Here is a 12,141-nt window from a genome sequence, read left to right as displayed (position 1 = left end):
AGTGGGATGGCTGGGTCTTGAGGTAGTTCGATTCCTAATTTTCTGAGAAACCGCCATACTGATTTCCACAGTGGTTGTACAAGTTTACATTCCCACCAACAGTGGAGGAGTGTTCCCTTTGCTCCACATCCTCTCCAACATTGGTTGTCATTGGTGTTTTTGATCGTAGCCATTCTAACAGGTGTAAGGTGGTATCTCAGAGTTGTTTTGATTTGCATTTCTTTGATGATTAGCATTTGATGATGTTGAGCATTTCTTTAAATGTCTTTCAGTCATTTGTAGTTCTTGTTTTGTGAATTCTCTGGTTAGCTCTTTAGCCCATTTTTTAATTGGACTGTTCAGTACTTTGTTGTCTAGTTTCTTGAGTTCTTTATATACTGTGGAGATAAATCCTCTGTCAGATGTGGGGTTGGTGAAGATCTTTTCCCATTCTGTTGGCTGTCTTTTTGTCTTATTGACTGTGTCTTTTGCCCTGCAAAAGCTTCTCAGTTTCGAGAGGTCCCATTTATTAATTGTTGTGCTCAGGGTCTGTGCTGTTGGTATTTTATTTAGGAAATGGTCTCCGGTGCCAATGCGTTCAAGAGTGCTTCCTATTTTCTTTTCTATTAAGTTTAGTGTAACTGGATTTATGTTTAGGTCTTTGATCCACTTGGACTTGAGTTTTGTGCATGGTGATAGATATGGATCTATTTGTAATCTTTTATATATTGACATCCAGTTATGCCAGCACCATTTGTTGAAGATACTTTCTTTTTTCCATTGTATAGTTTTGGCTCCTTTGAAAAAAGCAGGTGTTCATATGTGCATGGATTAATGTCAGGGTCTTCAATTCGATTCCATTGGTCCGTATGTCGGTTTTTATACCAGTACCAAGCTGTTTTTATTACTATAGCTCTATAGTAGAGTTTGAGGTCAGGGATGGTGATGTCTCCAAGGGTTGCTTTATCGTATAGGATTCTTTTAGCTATCCTGGGTCTTTTGTTTTTCCATATGAAGTTGAGTATTTTTCTTTCCAAGTCTGTGAAGAATTGTGTTGGGAATTTGATGGGGATTGCATTGAATCTGTAGATTGCTTTTGGTAAGATTGCCATTTTTACTACGTTAATCCTACCTATCCATGAGCATGGGAGATCCTTCCATTTTCTGATATCTTCTTCAATTTCTTTCTTTAGAGATTTAAAGTTCTTATCAAAAAGGTCCTTCACTTGTTTAGTTAGTGCTATTCCAAGGTATTTTATATTATTTGTGGCTATTGTAAAGGGTGATGTTTCTCCACCCAGCTTATTTTTAATTTTTAACATTCATTTATATATGGGTAAGGGGGAGAGGAAGGAGGGAGGAGGGAGGGAGGGAGGAGGGAGGGAGGGAGGGACTGGGGTGGAGGGCAAGAGGACAGGTGCTACAGAGGCCCGTGGAGGTCAGAGGACAGCTTGCAGGAGCTGGTTCACTCTGCTGTGTGGTTTGAGTTCAGGCGGTCATCTTGAAAACAAGAACTTTTACCTAAACGTCTCACTGCCTAGGTTTCAATTGTTGTAAAGGTAATTAAATAGATAGAACATAGATATAGTTCTTTTTTACTATGATTATTTTATTTGTGTGTGTGTGTGTATTTGTGTATGTCTACACCATGTGCAAGAAGGTTCTTGCAGAGACCTGATGAGGGCATCAGAGCCCTTGAAGCTGGAGAGGTGGTTTTGAGCCACATGATATGCATGCTAGGAAAAATATTCTGGCCCTAGGCAAAAGCAGCAACCATTCATTCATTCACATTCCCTCTCTCCCTCTCCTGCCTCTCTCCTCTGTGTAGCCCTGGCTGTCCTCAAAGTCATAAGCAGTCACTACTCTTAACTGCTAAGCCATCTCTCCTGCCTCCAGGTTTCCAATTTTCAACACCTGATCAGGACTACTGGGCTACAGCTGTTCAGTGAGGACAGACAGTCATGGCAGGCCTCTCACTATTACTAGAGAAAGCTAGGCAAAAAAAAACAGCAAGACAGTGGGAAACCCTCCATCATCCTACAGATTCATTCTGCAGTCATGGAAAGGCAATCAAAACAGGATAATTAAACATTTCTGGTCATTTTATAGCCTAGCTAGCTAGATAAGATCTGGGATTAAATGCAATTTTCATGGAAAACACAGAGAACTGTGTATGTTTTGGAACTACTTTAAAAAAAAAAAAGACTCTGCACAAGACAGGGACCACAAACTAGCACCATAACTCAACTTTCCAATCTTTGAAAGCAAGTGAGGGTAGAGGCACCTGCCACCCCCCTACTAAAGCAGTGTGTGTGTGGGGGGGTGCCATAAGTTTTTGGTTGTTTTGTTTTAGTGTTGTTGGTTTTCAGCCAATGAATTAGGATTTAAGGATAGGGATTTGGTAACAAAGTGGGGATCCTTCATGAATCTACCAGTGTTCATATGGCTCCATCATAATTCGCTCTTTCTAGTCAAGTGTCCTGTGGACCCTGGATTGCCCACAGGCTTGGCCAAGATTGTCTACTCCTTCATTCTGGCACACTCTTGTCAAGGAACACACGTAAACCCTTCCTCTGGGGCCTAGGCACTGAGCAATTCTCCATGCTAGCCACCGAGACGTGCGGTGAAAGACAGGCCTGTACAAGCGGCTGCTTAAAACCAACGGCAGTTCTAGCAACACCTGGCTTGCTTCCGTTCTAACAAAAGTAACCATTCTGTTGAACCACAGAGCCAAAGACTGTGTAACCTGGCACCTTCCCACAGCTGAACAGAAACCTGCCACAGACTCCCTCCAATGCTTCTGTAGCTTTGCAGAAAAGACACAGAACCTAAAGCAGGGTCACACTCTTTAAAAAAAAAAAAAATTATGTATGATTGTTTGCGCCTGGAGACCAGAAGAGGGCATCAGATCCCTTGAAACTGGAGTTACAGATGGTTGTGAGCTACTGACAGGTGGGTGCTGGGAAAGGAACTCAGATCCTCTGCCAACCAAGAGCAGTTAAATGTTCTTAACTTCTGAGCCATCTCTGCAGCCCCTAGAGTCATACTTTTGTTACCAGGTCTATCCCGAACTGAGGACTGGACATTTTCACTTGTCAAATGGGCACATTATCAGCCCTCAACTTGTCATGAAACAGTGGGAAGCTTTACATGAGACAAAGCATCAGGATCCCATGAGACTTAGGACAGTTCTAAACCCTACAATGGTTTCTCCACTGGCAGTGACATTTTAGACGCATGGCTCAGGCTGTTCAGGGGCTCACTACAGCCCCTGACCCTTCCTGATTAGCAGTGAGGAAGATCATGCCACAAGAAGAAAAACACATTTCTGTATAATTGCCTAAGTTAAATGTGCTTCTCTTACCCTGCCCAACAAATCATCCCTTGCTTATTACTTTCTATAATTTAATATATATAAGTGCTTTACTGGCAAGCCTCTCAAAAGAATAAATAATACTTAATGACTGCCTACAGTTTAATTAACTCATGATTGAACTTCTCATGGACTGCCATAAACATTAAATTACACCCTTCCTCAAAGCTGCCATGCATAGAAATCTTAACTCTCTTGCCTCAACAATTCTCAAATCTCAGCAACTGTCTGTTGGACATAGAGGTGAAAGAATCAGCCTTAATGCCTGGTTATAAAGTATGCTATTTTACGGAGCAAGGATGAGGTCTTAATTTAAGTAAGACTGAAAATGTGCACCATGTCAGAGCACCTCATTTACATTACAGCAGTCATTAAACATCTCTGGGGCTCTGGCTGCCTCATTAGCATAAACTTGAGGACTACCACAATGTTTCCAGTTTCTGCTCCAGCTTCTCACAGGAGCTGCCATTTCTGTCTGCATGGTGTTACAAATAAATTTTCCCTTTGGCATGGCTCAGCTGTCAGGCACCTCTGCTCTATAATGAACCCATGAATTACATCTCCCTGCTCTGACATCTCTGGTCTCACACATCAAAATATTGTTCTTCAATTGTAATTTATAACTTAATTTAAATGTCCCTTTCCCTGTGACCTTTTTAGATCAAATGGCAGTGCATCTGGCAGTCTCTACCTTTTACAATTACAGCCATTAGGGTAACTGTAGGGAAAGCCTCTCTAAGGCAGACTGCTTTCAAGTTGAATGTTTAATAAGTGTGGTCTATTAAGAACAGTGTAAGATTAGAGTTTTCTGCTATCCAAAATATGCTATACACACAGCAAGACACTGCCAAAATAACTCGGAATGAGCAGCAGGATATGGACCTTATAATTTTTGTATCCATTTTAAAAATTATAAACCATTTCTTTGTGGGGGTGGTGTTTTGTGTATGAGTGCACATGTGGAGGTCAGAGGACAGCCTGCAGTGCAGTGGTCAGTGCCCCCTTCTACCAGGTGGGTCCCAGGGCGCAAACTCAGGTTGGAAGGTTTGGCAGCGGTCAATTCACCTGCTGAGCTATCTCACCAGCCTGTTTTGTGTACGTTACTATTAACATAAAAAAGACTTTGTCAAAATCTGTCAAAGATGTTTAAAAAATATCTCACCGCTGGGCAGTAGTGGCGCACGCCTTTAATCCCAGCACTCGGGGAGGCAGAGGGAGGTGGATCTCTGTGAGTTCCAGGCCAGCTTGGGCTACAGAGAGAGTTCCAGGAAAGGCGCAAAGCTACACAGAGAAACCCTGTCTCGAAAAATAAACAAACAAACAAAAAAAAATCTCCCTCTCCCTAACCATGATTAAGAGACTTCATTAATAACTCCAACATCAGTAAATCGAGTAGCACAAAGTATGATACATATATAATATATAATATATAAAATACACACACGTCAGAAAGCTACAGTGAAAATGTAAGCACCTGACCTGCCAGGGGTGGTGGTGCAGAGCTATGAGCCCAGCACTTGGGAGGCAGAGGCAGGTGGAGCTCTGTGAGTTCATGGCCATAGTCTTAAAACAACAACCACCACTAAGCCAGGTGTGGTGGTGCACCTTTAATCCCAGCACACAGGAGGCAGAGACAGAAAGATCTCTGTAAGTCTGAGGCCAGCTTGGTCTACAAAGAGTTACAGGACAGCCAGGAAACCCTTGTCTTGGAAAACAACTAAACAAAAACAAAAGCAAAAAACCCTACAAGCACAGTATTCATTTTATTTGATCACTGGTCCATCAAATATTGCTATTTAGTTACCACTGCAATTAAATTTGTCTAAATATACTCATAGGAACAAAGAAACAAGGGCAAAAACAAGAATTTAACTGCTTAGAAAAAGCTTGAGAGAAAGGTATTGTTAATTTTTCACAAGAAAATAGAGTCCCTGGACATCCCTCCTACTCCATCCATGTTTGGAGTAAACTCAATGCCCTGTGCACACGAGGCCAGTGTTCTCTAACTGCTACATAGGTATCCCTCTACCCCAAGTCATTTTCTAAATAATAACAAGGTCTCAGAGTTATGCTAGTCCTTACAGTTACACAGAAAAGTGGCAGGGCAGCACATATCGTTTAAGCATCACTTTTAGTAGCCACTGGCTTGCTGCAGGCCATTCTGATAGGAAGCAACAGTGCAGGGGTTTAACATAAATCTACATTCCAGGAAGAATGTGTGTCACAACCCCAGGCCTACAGCACTCAACCATGGACAATCTGGTGGCGATGATGGGCACACGGCCTTTCATCTGCGGTAACACAGCAAGCACATCCCTCCTGTTCTGGACCTGGGCCTTGGAGCTGAGGATGAGTAACGGAAGCAGACAATCAGCAGAGATGAGAAAGGATCCACCAAAACCAGGGGTAAATGCTAGCTCAGATAGGATAAGAATGCTGAGTCGCTCCAGAGTAGGCTTTTAAAGTCTAGTCATCAGTGCAGCCCAACTAACCCTGCCTGTCCTTAATGAACAGAAACAACCAAACAAAGCCCATATTCTTGGTAGGAGGTAAAATTAGCAGCAATACATAAAGGCAACATCTCTAGGCTCTCTGCTGAGTCACAGCTCCTTCCTAAGCACTACTGTGTCTGGAAGCAAGCCTTTCACCATCTCTTACTAAGGGTCTCTGAGGACTCTCTAGACTCACAGGAAGAAGTAGAGCCAGCAAGAAGAGTCCAAGAGCAAGATTTAAAGGCAACATTCCAAAAGAGCCTAGGCAAGCCACTTCAAAGAGTCAAGGAGTCGTGGTAAATGACCTCTACACATCTTGGCTGAGGTGAACCATCTGCCTGTTTGGAGGCTCTGTCTGCAGTCTCAACACCAACACAAACACCAAGAAAAGCCTGAGGCCAAGACCCAAGTGAGGAGTTGGGTGGAAGACTCTGCACCAGACTGGCCCCTGGCTGTGGCTTGATTGAAGAGCTCTTGAAGTCTGGCTTCTGTGCTTAGTTACTTAGCTTCCAGCTCCCTGCCCTGACACACTGCCACCACTGCAATTAAACCTCTTATTTTCTCAGCTGCAGAAAGAGGTGAGAACCCACTTTGAAAGACTGTTTAGAGTAGGTATCTTCCATTATTCCTGACACTAAAAAAAATATTCAATTAAGGACAGCTGACTAGAAGGGCGGAGGTGGGACAGGTCAAAAGCATCATGGGAATGGAAGAACTCAGGACATGGATTTTCACTTAAGGCTCTACTAGTCACATGATTGGCCCTGGAAGTTAACTAAGCACACAAGCCAGACTTCAAGAGCTCAGGGGAGAGACCAGCTAGAGAGCTCAAGAGGCAGGCAAGAGAGAATTGAGAGTAGAGAAAGAGAACCCTGCATCTGGTAGGAGACCGGAATTGGAGAACTGGAGCCCTGTATTTTTCAAGCCACAACAGGAGGTGTGGAAGGCGACTTTTAGAATTTGCCAAATTTTCACATTCCATCACTTCATAAGATTTTGCTGAAAGACAAAATCAGAGGATCTCCTGAAATAATAAATGCGTGGTAATAATATTAACACATTAATATTATTGGCCACACTCTTGGAACAAAATCCTTGACATGGCTGCTTCCCTTACTGCTTCCCTCAGCACAGGCGGCCTTAGTCTCGTCTCTTGACAGCTGGAAGTGCACAGCCCTGACCTTTACAGAAAATTCTGAGGAGGTTATCACTTACACATTTAATATGCATATAGATTTGTTTCTTAGGAACAAAGTCTTCCTGCTTCTCGCATATGAGTTCGGCAACACAATACTAGATCCTAACACTAGATCCTAAGGGGGAAAAGGGCTCCTGAAAACTCAGTGAGTGACTGCTGAGGATTCAAGGCTCAGGACACAGGACAGATGTAACTGGCCATAAAGAAATGCTCTGGCAGGCTCAGGAGTCCAGACTATGTATGAGACTTTCTGAATGACGACTTGCCAAGAGAGAAAGGTCCACATCTATGCATAAGTAGAATGGTTCTGGACCATAGGTAGACATGAAAACACATGTGCAACTATTCCTAGCATTCTCAAAGCTTTGAAAACAAGCAGAAAAAAAAAATCCAAATGTGGGCACAAAGATACAGGGTAACATCAAGGTATCACAGCTGTATCTACCTGGTGTGGTAAAGGAAATCTACTCATAAAATGTACTCTGCTCCAAAAAAGGCCTGACTGTGGTTGTTAGACTGATAAGATAAAAGGGAGATTTTTGAATCTACTTTTAAAAAGAAACTACTTGTTTTAAGTAGAATAAGGAATGAAAATTTTTATCTGAATTTGTCAAATGATAATGCACTGGACGTTGTTAATATATATAAAATGGAGGTTTTTGTCTGAATCTGTCAAATGTTAATGGACTAGACATTGTTAATGTAATTCTTGACTGTATATATTATATATACTTACTAGATATAGTTTTTCTTGTGTTAGTTATAAGCTTTTTTTCATTTTAGACAAATATATTGTGCATCCTAATAAACTTATCTGGGGTCAGAGAACAGAATAGCCACTAGATACAGAGGCCAGAAAATGGTGGCACACACCTTTAATCTTAACATTTCAAAGGCAGAGATCTGCCTGGATCTCTGTGAGTTCAAGGCCACACTGGAAACAGCCAAGCATGGTGACTCACGCCTTTAATCCCAGGAAGTGATGGCAGGAAGCAGAAAGGTCTATGAGGTGTGAGGACCAGGAACTAGAGCCTGTTCAGCTTTTTAGGCTTTTGAGTAGAGCCTGGTATAGTGGTGCACACCTACAACCCAAGCATTTGGGAAGTGGAGGCAGGAGGATCAGCAGGCACTGAAGTCACCCTCAAGGCTATACTTCAATTTCCATCCAGGCCAGTCTGTTCTCCAGGAGACCTTGTCCCAACTTCCCTACCAACCTTCTGAAGTCCTAAAAAGAAATGGGTAAAAACAAAACAAAACAAAACAAAACACTTGATGGTGGCTCATACGGAAAAGCAGAGCTGGAGCTCAGACTGTGGGGAGCCTTGTGAGGAGCAACACTAACAGAGCCCAATGAGACTCTGAATGACAGCAATCCAAAACTCAAGGCAGGCATGTCCCACTGGTTTTAATGTGGGTGGCCATGATCCTTCCCCTACCCCCATCCACCTCAGAGAAACCAATCCAACTAAAGGAACAAGACATTAAAGAATTAAAAGCTAAAATCCACCCTCATTTAGGTGAGACCAAAGTACACCATATATAAATTTATGTGAAAATGTCATTACCTGGAACTTTAGAACTAAGTTGGACTACAAAAGGAGTCATGTTAGTAAATACCTTTTTCTCTATTTATTCATTTGTTTGTTTGTTTAAGTTTTGCTGATTGGGTCTCACTCTGGCCTCAAACTGCTGACCTCTCTGCCTGTCTCCAGAATGTTGGAATTATAGGCATGTGTACTTCCAAGGCAGACCATGACAGTAAATTTCGATCCATTTCATTTGTAAAGCCACAGCTCACTAGGTCCCAAGTAAGTGGTCCAAGCACAGCCTATGGCAGAGGCGGAAACGGACACACTGCTATGCTGACAACCCGTGGAGAAGGGCTTGGCTACACCACAAACCTCAACTGCAAAGCCGCTGTCCACACCTCCTGCAAAGCGGTAATTAGCAGTTCAGCCTGCACACACTGAAACCGTGGCACTGTAAGTAGAAGCTTGTCGAGATTGATGTATACGAGCTACTGTCCTGAAATTTATGGGATTTCCATAATAAGAAACATATAGCATATCAATTTTATCAACTTTTCCCATTCCCTTTTCAACAACAAAACAACACCCCCACCCCCTCAAACCCTGCCATAACCCAAGTCAGCAAACACTAACCACTTCGTTAATGTTGCCTTGTGTGGAAAGGGCAGCACTACCAGTGAATGACCACAGAATCAAAGCAAGAAGGAGCTGCTCACAGACTGTCACAAAGGGGCCTCCTCCCGTGAGTGCCCTAGTTGGGACTGAGAAATGTTCATTCCCTAAATACCCACAAGCACCGCAAGCTAACACAGGTCAGGAGACACCAACGCAGCCCACTTACGATGAACAGATGGAAATTCCCAAGACAAGTCCTATAGAGACAGTTTTCAGAGTACAGGGGGGCAAATGAGATGAAGGGTCTTAGCAGTCAGCTCATTTGCATATTCATAACACTGAGTTCTATACGATCAGCTCTGATACAGAATTGAGCCTGATTAGTTTCTTCAACCATACAAACATTTAGCTTTTCTCTACCATGTACCAGGCAGCAGGGTAGGGCTGAGAAAACAAGATGATTAATACCTGATAGTTAACAAATTGTTGTTACCAATCAGAGATGAAAAGCCATTCAACTACAGGGAACTCTGAATCCTTTGTTGGAGATGTGGGTGTGCATAAATAAATAAGCAAACAAACTGAATATGTAAAAAGCTTGATCCAAATCTAACAGCCACCCATATTTCAGGGAATAAAACTGTCTGGATTGAGGTGATTATAAATTTTACTTATATAAGTAAAAACCAAACAGATGCTGAGTGCCGCAAGAAAAGGTAAACATAAAAATGGCAACAATTACTCAGAGAAGTAAAATTTAATTTTACTAATGGAAGAAAATTGAGCCCCAACAGTGAAATATAGTATTGACTTAATAAAAATAATTTAGGATAATATAAGATCTGTTTTGTAAGTGGGCAGCCAGCAGAGATGGCCAAATCAAACCCATCAGGGTAAGAAGGCTGTTCTGTGCTTCATGACATCAAGTTTATCAATTACTCACCAGTTGATGGTACAGGTGCACCTAGCCCATCTGTACCCAAAGTTTACACTATTTGGATCCCATATAGACGTGTTTCTAAAGATAAAACTGTAACCTAGCAATCCTGTATTACAGAGCTCACAATTTAAGTATCATAAGCAGCTCATGGTGACTCACACCTGTAACACTGTCAGACCGGATAGTCAGACAAGAACAACAGAAACACACAAAACAAGGGAGCTACTTCAAAAACTCTCTAGGCAAGATTCAAAATAAGAAGCTAGAGAAAGATGGACAAGAGCAAGAGAAAGCTGGAGAGCCTATGAGAGCATCAGACACAAGAGACATCAAGACAAAACTTATTACTGGACACAAAGAGCCCGCCCCTCAAAGATGCAAGAGCCAATACACAAAGGTGCATGCGCCTACCACCACCATCTCAAAAACATGCTGTAAAAATGAATAGGGCCTAGTGAGTAGGTAGTGGAAATAGCTAAAATGGTGACTATTATTCAGATCATCCATACTATACCAATTATGCAGCTATCAGTTATGAGACAGAGCCAGAAGACAATGTGCTAGTCAGTTCTCTCCTCCTCTATGGATGCCAGGGACAAACCCTTGGGTCATCAGGTTTGGTGGGAAATGTCTTTATCCACTGAACAGCATCTCCAGGCCCTAGTACCTCACTTTTAACACCCTCTGTCCCCCTCCACAAACACACACACAATAACTGTGGAGTTACAAATACACGAAGCATTTTAGTCAATATAAGTAACATGTCAAATGAGGAAACAAACTACAAAAGATTGAAATCTTGGGGCTAGAAGGATAGCTTAATGGTTAAGAGAATGTATTGCTCTTCCAGAGGACCTGAGTTCAATTCTCAACACCTACATCTTCTGACATGTGGGTCCCAAGAATCAAACTAAAGTCACAGGGCTTGGCAGTAACTCCTTTACCTACTGAAGCAGCTCTTAGATCCTACTTAATCCTTTTAAAACTATTCATGAATAAATACTAGGTTCTCATGACTTTACTAGGAAATGTTTAGTTCTTAAAAATGTTTAGCAATAAGAGTTTACAGACTCGCCGGGTGGTGGTGGCGCACGCCTTTAATCCCAGCACTTGGAAGGCAGAGGCAGGCGGATCTCTGTGAGTTCGAGGCCAGCCTGGGCTACCAAGTGAGCTCCAGGAAAGGCGCAAAGCTACGCAGAGAAACCCTGTCTCGAAAAACCAAAAAAAGAGTTTACAGACTCATCAATATGTTATAAAAAATTGAACACAAAATATACTTTGGCATCAATCAGGAATCTTAATATTTTGTTAAAGAAGTTCATATAAACAAACGGAGCCAGGGGATGGTGGCGCATGCATTTCATCCCAGCATGTGGGAGGCAGAGGCAGGCAGATTTTGAGTTTAAGGCCAGTCTGGTCTACAGAGTGAGTTCTAGGACAGACAGGACTACAAAGAGAAACCCAGTTTGAAAAAGCAAAATATTAACAAATGGAACACAACAGAACAGAACTATCAACAAATAGCTGATAATCATTTGAAAGCAAATTTTTCACCTTACCAAAAAAGGATAACCACTATGTGATGATCTCATCAGATACAAAATAAACCAACGAACAAATGCTCACATGCACATGCCTGAGTGTATGAATTACACCATGTGCATTCAGGAGCACAGAGATGTCGAATCAGTTGAGGACACTGGATCTTCCTGGAACTGGAGTTCCAGGCAGCTGTGAGAAGCCACGCCAGTGCTGGGAACTGAACACAGCTTCTCTACAAAAGCAGGAATGCTCTCATCTGCTGAGCCAATTCAGCAGCCCCACAATTCTTTTGTTAATTTTATTTATTTATTTGTTTGTTTGTTTTCAAGACAGGGTTTCTCTATGTAGTTTTGGTGCCTGTCGTGGATCTTTCTCTGTAGACCAAGCTGGCCACCAACTCTGAGAAATCTGCCTGCCTCTGCCTCCCAAATGCTGGGATTAAAGGTATATGCCACCACCTACTGGCTTTTTGT

General features: G+C 42.3%; 1 protein-coding gene across 1 annotated transcript in view; it reads right to left on the bottom strand.

Annotated features, from left to right (window-relative positions):
* Rere (arginine-glutamic acid dipeptide repeats) overlaps positions 1–12,141 on the bottom strand; it is a 367,060-nt gene that overhangs the window by 98,036 nt on the left and 256,883 nt on the right.

The sequence above is a fragment of the Peromyscus leucopus genome, chromosome 2, assembly GCF_004664715.2.
Source record: "Peromyscus leucopus breed LL Stock chromosome 2, UCI_PerLeu_2.1, whole genome shotgun sequence".
Lineage (NCBI taxonomy): Eukaryota > Metazoa > Chordata > Mammalia > Rodentia > Cricetidae > Peromyscus > Peromyscus leucopus.
Note: the sequence above shows the minus strand (reverse complement) of the source record. Positions and strands in the feature narration are given on the sequence as shown.